Source organism: Puntigrus tetrazona, chromosome 19 (genome assembly GCF_018831695.1).
Source record: "Puntigrus tetrazona isolate hp1 chromosome 19, ASM1883169v1, whole genome shotgun sequence".
Taxonomy (NCBI): Eukaryota; Metazoa; Chordata; class Actinopteri; order Cypriniformes; family Cyprinidae; genus Puntigrus; species Puntigrus tetrazona.
In genome coordinates this window covers 11,168,946-11,176,944 of record NC_056717.1, presented here as the reverse complement: position 1 = coordinate 11,176,944, position 7,999 = coordinate 11,168,946, and the positions used below count along the sequence as shown (strand labels likewise).

Here is a 7,999-nt window from a genome sequence, read left to right as displayed (position 1 = left end):
GTATGTGATTTTGCTAGAATTTGCTAGAAATACATATAAAATGCAGTATGTTTTAAAATGTTCTGTCATGAAACTCCAGATGGCTCAGTTTGATAGGTGTAACTTATCCAAACTAATTGTGGAACGACCCACTTTCTGGCATGTTCGCACTATAGGAACTAGAACCGATTTTGGTTCTAAGAATTCCGTTTAGAGGAACCAAATTATCTCCTACTTCAGAATAGGGTCTAAAAGAACCAGAAACTATCAGTAATGTAAGTGTATTCTTATTGACTAAACGTATGAAAACCTCACCCGCCATGATTTAAAATAGTGTGTAAACATATATATTGTCTAGACATTTTGTCAAATTATTTATTTTATAAACTTTATTTACCTGAAGACTTTGTCTAAGGCAATCTTCTGCTTAGTAGCTTGCTGCTTAGTATTCAAAACCACGGGTAGTGCTTGATGTATCAGTTGCAGAAAGCTTAAGAAACCCTTCACCTTACCCAACTCCACTTGTATAGATCTGTTACAGTGACTCATGCATGCAGTATAATGAAGGTTACTTCAAATATGTTATGTGCAGCAGCAGTATTTCTTACATGCTCACAGCAGCATGCTGTGGATGTATTGGCAGTAGCAAGGTACTTCCTTTGCCTCAGCAGCGTAGCAGATTCACTCCACCAAGATCAAACACATCAATACTGTCATGTACATGACCAACCCCCCGAGAGCTATATTTGACCTATATTCTGTTCATATCAGGATAGATAATTCAATTAAATAATTTCAAATAATTGTTTCAGTCGGCCCTGATATTGTTGGCTGTATATATATATATATATATATATATATATATATATATATATATATATATATATATATATATAAATATAAAAGAAAAAAATCTTTACTGTTAGTGTCCTTCTCAGTGATTAGCTTATCTCTACACCCTAAAATGTTCAAACTTTTACAAAACAGTTAGCAGATATACTCACAGTTTTTAACTTAACTGTCAACACCACCTTGGGAGAGCCAGATTTCAGCTGTAGATACGGAGATGTTTATTTCATGTGCTCGGCATTATCAGAATATATCATCAGCTGTGCCTCGGGACATGTCGAAATATACAGAATGGTAAGACACAAGTTCTTAAATTTAACCAGCAGACATTTCACAAGACTTGTTGTACAACACAACATCGGTGGCACAGTGTTACAGTAGGAAGCGCTGCGGCTGTCACATCGCTCCTCCTGGTGATGCTCGCCGATGCGTTCCATGTGTGCAGGTGATGAAGGCCACACTGTAAAAATGACTGTGAGATTTACAGGAAAACAATGTAAAATTCCTACAGAAAAGTATTGTAAATCCAAAAACATATATTTTTTGTTTAAATCACAGTGAACTTTTGTAAACTATTAAACAGAATGTTTTGTTATATTTACAACAACGATATGCGATTATAATCAAATTTATTTGTTAAAACTACAAAGATTGGTATAAAAAACAGAGAAATACTGTAATACTCATAACAAAACAACTTTGTTCATTTGACATGTAAATATTGTCAAAACTAAAGTTTTAGTCAGTTGTTCTTAAAAATACAACTAAAGTAAGTCACTATACAAGTTTATGCTGTACTTGTAACATGATTGATGCAAATTGAGGTAGTAAAAATGTTTTTACAAAAAAATCTATTGTCAACCTGAGAGGTTGCCTGTCTGTATTTATATATAAAAATATAGGCTACAATTATAATAACATTGTTATTATAATTCAGGCTATTTGTAGCATATTGTAGAGTTTGTATAAGAAATTAAATTTATTGATATGCAAAGTAATAGGTAAGGTTCAGTCCTAATCCTTATATGCCTTATGTTTATTTTAGTCTTTAAATTGTAATGTAATTCTTAACCTACTGGTTTTCTACATAGGCCTATTGATAAAACAAAAGTAATAATTTGAGCATTGTGTCATTATCACAGGCTAAACAATTAAACAGTGCCTTCAGTAACCGCTTTGATTTATTTGTAGCCTACTCTGTTTATAGAGTATGTGTATAAGGAATTAAAATTATTGAGGCCTGTGCAAAGTAACACTTCTGTTCAGTCATAACCATAATCCTTGTCTGCTTTATGTTTCTTTAAATGTTTATGTTATGCTTAGCCTACTGGTTTTCTATGTATATTTATAAATTATTTCAGCATTGTTTTCAGCACTGTATCATTATCACAGGCTAAACAACCAGTGCCTCCTCTAACCACAGACTTGTACTTGTCCTCTCTTATTGTGCTCTGCCACTGAGTCTGCTAATTTTGAATTTCATAGTTCGCAGATAAGCTCGTCTCTGATTGGATAATGACGTGAGGCGCGGGAGACGCTCACCTGCGGCTGACGTCAATAACGAGCGAGTCAGAGCAGCGCTTGTTAGAAAGAAAACAGGCACAGCAGAAGTCTTCGGAACAGTGTCTCTACAATTTTAAGAAGTTTTTAAGCGGGTCTGCTGCTGTTCAATTGGAAAATTAAAAGTTTGCACGGTAAGCTTCACATTGTTTAGCCTACTTTTTTGGAGACCACACGAAAATGTGTGCTGAAAGCACTTGGTGTAAACTAGCTAGCTAGATCAATGATAAGTTGGTTCAGCTAAAAAGCACAGGCAAACACTTGAAATCCTAAAAATGATCACCTGTGTCTTTTGTAAAAAGAAATTGGATACATTAAGAGGCTATGTACTACATTGCAAAGTGCATAGGAATGAGCCCCGTTGTCTTTTTAAATGTGTTGGCGCCAACTGTAGTCAAACATTTACCACATACTCCGCTTTCAAGGGCCATTTTTATCGTGTGCACAATGCACCGGAAGCTGCTCCTATAGCTGTTGTTGCGGATTTAAAATGCGCAGTTTCATTATGTGCCCGCCGTTTTCACACGGTGAAAGAGCTTGTGTCTCACTTAAATGATCATATTGGAGAGGGCAGGTCTGTTTCATGTCCAGTAAGTGGGTGTAAACACGTGTTTACAAAAAGTCGTCATTTACTTCCCACATGTGTAGAAAGCATAAAGCATGCTCCCCAGATGGTATCGATAACATGTACAGGAAACTCGCCCTCAGCCCCCAGATGTCATTGCCAGTACAGATGATTCAGAAAACACACATGAAGCCATGCCAACAGCTAGTGCAGCCAGTGATATGCCAGAGAATGATAGTCAGTCTTATGTCAGAAACCTGTGTCTCTTTTACCTTAAACTGCAAGGACAACTGCTAATTCCTGCCTCAACTATACAGACTATTGTTGAGGAAATGCAGAATATGCACGAGTTAGGTCAAGCCTATACAATAACTAGAGTAAGTTTTTAAAAAATGATATGAGCCTATCAGATGAAGCAGTCTCTAAAATCTGTGACTGCATTAAAGAGTCAGATTTGTTCTCTGCCTGTCATCAGGGTCAATTAAGAACTACATACTCTAGAAATCAGACATTCACAAAAATGTTTAATTACACAGAACCCCAAAAAGTGGCACTGGGAATGGATGAAAACATGACACCAAAATTTGCTTACTACATACCAGTAGCAGAAACTCTGAAGAGCTTTTTACAGTCACATTTAGGAGGAATACACAGTCACAACAGTTTGGAGATCCTGATGTAGAGGTTTTTACGGATTTATATGATGGACAAAATTTCAAATGTCACCAGTTCTTCAGTGAAAACCCTGAAAGCCTCAAACTGATTTTGTACCAAGATTCATTTGAAATTGTGAATCCCCTGGGTTCTGCTAAAAAGATGCACAAAGTTCTTGCAGTCTATATTTCATTAGCAAATTTACCCATTCATTTGCGTTCAAATACTGATAATATGTTTTTAGTCTTGTTGTGTGTTGAGGATGAACTTAGGCGTTTTGGAGTAGCCAAAGTTTTCTCAGAGTTGTTGGAAGATCTGAAATCCTTGGAGACAGATGGAATAAATGTAGATGGACAAACAGTAAAAGGGGGTCTTTACTGCATTGCTGGGGATAACTTGGGTTCTCATTGCATAGGTGGGTTTACAGAGAACTTCAGCCGCTCTCAATATTTTTGCAGGTACTGTGAAATCACAAGAAGTGAGTTTGTGGCTGATCCGAATGTCTGTGGACCTTTACGCACCCCAGAAACGTATGACGCAGCTGTTGCTGATCTCCAGGCTGAAAACATCCAAGGCGTCAGAGGGATAAAGGTAAACTCTATCTTTAATGCCCTTGAGTCTTTTCACATATCCCAGCCTGGTCTCCCGCCCTGTTTAGGTCATGACCTCTTTGAAGGAGTCTTGTCATATGATCTAACGCTGTACCTGAAGAACATTATAAAAAAGAAAAAATGGTTCACGTACTCGCTCTTAAACAGGCGCATCAAACAGTTGAAGTACAAAGGATCTGAAGCACTCACAAAGCCATGTGCCGTCAACCCGGATGGAGCCAAGTTATCAGGGCAAGCCATTCAAAACTGGAACCTTTTGAGATTGCTACCAGTTTTGATTGGTGACAAAGTGCAAAATCATGAGGATGAAGTATGGCAGTTAGCTCTCCAGCTAAAAGACATTGTGGATCTTATTTGTGCTCAGAACATTTCCTTGTCCCAGATAGCATATCTTGACATTTTGATCCAAGAATATTTGGAGTTGAGAAAGATGTTGTTTCCTGAAGTGCAACTAAAACCCAAGCACCACTATTTGCGCCATTATTCAGCACTGATCTTGAAATTTGGTCCATTGATTAGGTTATGGACGCTTAGGTTTGAAAGTAAGCACAGTTATTTTAAAAGATGTGCCAGACACTTGAAAAACTTCAAAAACATTTGTCAAACTTTGTCAGAGCGTCATCAGATGTATCAGGCATATCTTTTAGCTGGGCAAGAATGCAGTAAACTACTGCAAGTGAAGGACAGCTGTGCGTTTATCCCCCCACCTCTACAGTGACACTATTAAACATGCAGTCAGGGAGTTAGCCTTTTCAGAAAGCAATACCACAGTTACCACAGACATTCAGTACAAGGGCACTGCATATAAAAAAGGACAGTTTCTTGTGTACAGAAATGATGAGTATATGGAGTTTGGTGAACTTCTACTCATCTTGATTCATAATGACGCATCTGTGTATGTTTTGATGGATATCCACAAAGGCACCTTCCTCTCAGAATACCATCTGTATTCTGTGACAAAGGAAAGTCTTGGGTTACAGTGTATCAACATTAATGACCTGCCCGATTTCTATCCTTTGGTGTCATACATTCTTGATGGATACCAAGTCATTCCACTAAAACACAGTATTGTGGAAAAATAAAGTCCAATTAAAGTTCACTTCTTACTGTAAATAATTTGACATTAATATGTGTTACCTGATGCATGTCCCTGCTCGGTTAAGTGTATGTACTGTATATATTTTCTGTTTTGTTTGAAGGTGCCATTTTCTCTTTAGTGCAAATATGACTGACTCAGAGCGAACCTTCCTAGATGTCGCCATCATGGAAGTCCTACCACAACTTCAAGCAGTAAACAAAAACATCCTGGAAGAGCACTTGCAGTCCATTGGAGTCGAGACATATGATGATCTACGCTTCGTAACGGAGGCTGATTTGATGACAGCATTAAGACCTGTAGAAGCCAGAAAGCTTCTTTCTGCTTGGAAACGGAAATGTAAGTAAAAACACTATACACCACCACACAACTATTCAAAATCAAAAGCAGACATGGACATTGTGAAATATTTTACAGTGTGAATCAATCTTATTTTTGCCATTTAAAGACCACACTCCCGAGAAGAGTTCACTATCATCTGTGGAAGCCTCACCTACCCAATTGCTGCCAACGCTCTCTGTTTCACCCCAAAGTTCATCGTCAAGCTCCTCTAGCAGCCCAGGACTTGACACACAGTGGGACGTCAACTTTGAAATTCCATGGAGTAAATTTCTGAGGAAGTGATGCAGGCTTTAGAGAGGGGAAAAGGCCTGGCCCCAAAACTAAGGAGGCAAATGGTCCGGATTGTTGTGACTGAGATGATGCAAAATGCCCTCTTGTAGGTAAAAAGCATTCAACTGACGTTGCAACAAAAATGGTGGCAAAATATCCCAGTTCTCTCCAAGATGTAATAGAGGGTGATGTTGTTGGAACAGGCTACCATTCCCTTGTCAAACAGTTGCAAAACAGAATTGAAAATGTGAGGCGCACTTCAACACCCAAAATAAGAAAAAGAAAACATCAGACCGATGACTCGGACCAAACAGACGAGATCCCATTAGAAGATAGAGCAGCAATGCAGGACACTTATGGGTGCATTAAATGGAATGTAAAATTTCTGCCCCTTGAAGAAACTCAAGAGAGCCAGCAGCAAAAGATGGAAAAACTCAAGGTGATGTTCCAACACTCTGATGCCAATCCAGAGGAGGTAAAATGTTTAATGAAGTCCACATTTTACACACAGCGTCAACATGTCAACCAGGGAAAAAGTATCAAATGCCTTAGAGAGGAGTGGCCGTTTTGGTTTGATGAACTTGGCATGTCAGTCCACTTTATGGAACTCACTGGGATTGACCTCAAAGAGACATTCACACGAAATTTGGATTTGAAAGGAAAAAGGCTTCTCGACTACTTGACCACAGTTTGTGTCAACAAGAGCAAGAAATTCCTTCAGAATTATGCAAGGCTTCAGAGGATGCGGGGGACTCCAGAGTGGCTGTTCAGATGACGTGATAGAGATGACCCTGCTTCTGCTCAGCTACTTTGATGAGAAGGAGGAGTCCATGTTCTTCCATGTAGAAGATACATGTCTGGCAGAAGAGGTCCAACTGGAGCAAGTGCCTCTGACACCCGTTGTTATTGTCTGTGGTAAGTCTGTTTCATATCTTTTTTTTTTTTTTTTTTTTTTTTTTTTTTTTTTTTTTTTTTTTTTAATTGCATTGTTTATAGAATTTGTCATGTGAGTGCAGCACTTATTAATATAACCTGTTAAATAATTTGTTCATAGGACAGTCCTGCTATTCCTCCACAAGGTACATGCTGAGTCTGGATCGGAACCTTATTAACACAAACATCTCCTCCTTCATTTCTGCACTGTGCCTCATGTTCGGGAGCTACTACTGTTTTAATATTCACTATCCATCTGAGCTGGCTTCAACTCTGGAGTTTCTTCAAAGGTGAGTAAACATAGCTTACTCATTTCTCAGACCTGGGACTCTGGGACCTGGAGTCCGGCTCAGAGGTCCTGGTCTTAATCCGGACCTTAACTAAGGCCGGGACTCAAGACCGAGAGTCAGACCCAGACTAAGATCTGGACTCGAGCCCGGTCTTAGTCTGGGTCTGACTCTCGGCCTTGCCTCTGGGTGTGGCCTGAGTCTCGGTCTTGGTTCGACTCTGAGTCTTGGCAAGGTTCAGACTGTTTTTTTTTTTTTTTTTTTTTTTAAATATATGCATGTCAAAAGTTTGGAAACTGTACTATTTTTATTTTTTTTTTGTTTTTGAAAGAAGTCTCTTCTGCTCACCAAGGCTGTATTTATGTTATTTAAAATACAAAAAAGCTGTTCTATTGTGAAATATTATTAAAATGTAAAATAACTTTTCTATTTGAATATATTTTAAAGTGTGAAAGCTGAATTTTGAGCATCACAAAAATGCTCAAAATTCAGAGTCACGTGATCCTTCAGGAATCATTCTAATATGATGATTTGATGCTCAAGAAACATTTGATCATTACTAACTGTTAAACTTTTTTTTTTTTTTTTTTTCTTTCTTTGAATATAAAGTTCAAAAGAAAAGTATTTATCTGAAATAGAAAGCTTTTGTAACATTGTAATACCATTCAAAAGTTTTGGGTCGGTAATTTGTTGTTGTTGTTTTAGGAAAGAACTTAAATTAATACATTTATTCAGCAAGGATGCATTAAATTGATCAAGTATGTTGCAAAAGCTTTATATTTCAAATAAGTGCTGTTGTTTTGAACTTCATTCATTATATAATCCTGAAAAATTTTACACAACTGTTTTTAAC

At 37.7% G+C, this 7,999-nt stretch overlaps 1 long non-coding RNA gene across 2 annotated transcripts; it reads left to right on the top strand.

Moving 5' to 3' along the window:
• Positions 1–1,324: 1,324 nt before the first annotated feature.
• Positions 1,325–5,919, top strand: LOC122323785. 2 transcript variants are annotated; one of them, XR_006247056.1, is made up of 4 exons: positions 1,325–2,522; positions 4,066–4,198; positions 5,418–5,653; positions 5,763–5,919. It is a non-coding gene; the product is annotated as an uncharacterized LOC122323785 (long non-coding RNA). The 2 variants fall into 2 exon arrangements; XR_006247057.1 differs by having other exon boundaries at positions 1,494–2,522; positions 5,436–5,653.
• Positions 5,920–7,999: the final 2,080 nt, after the last annotated feature.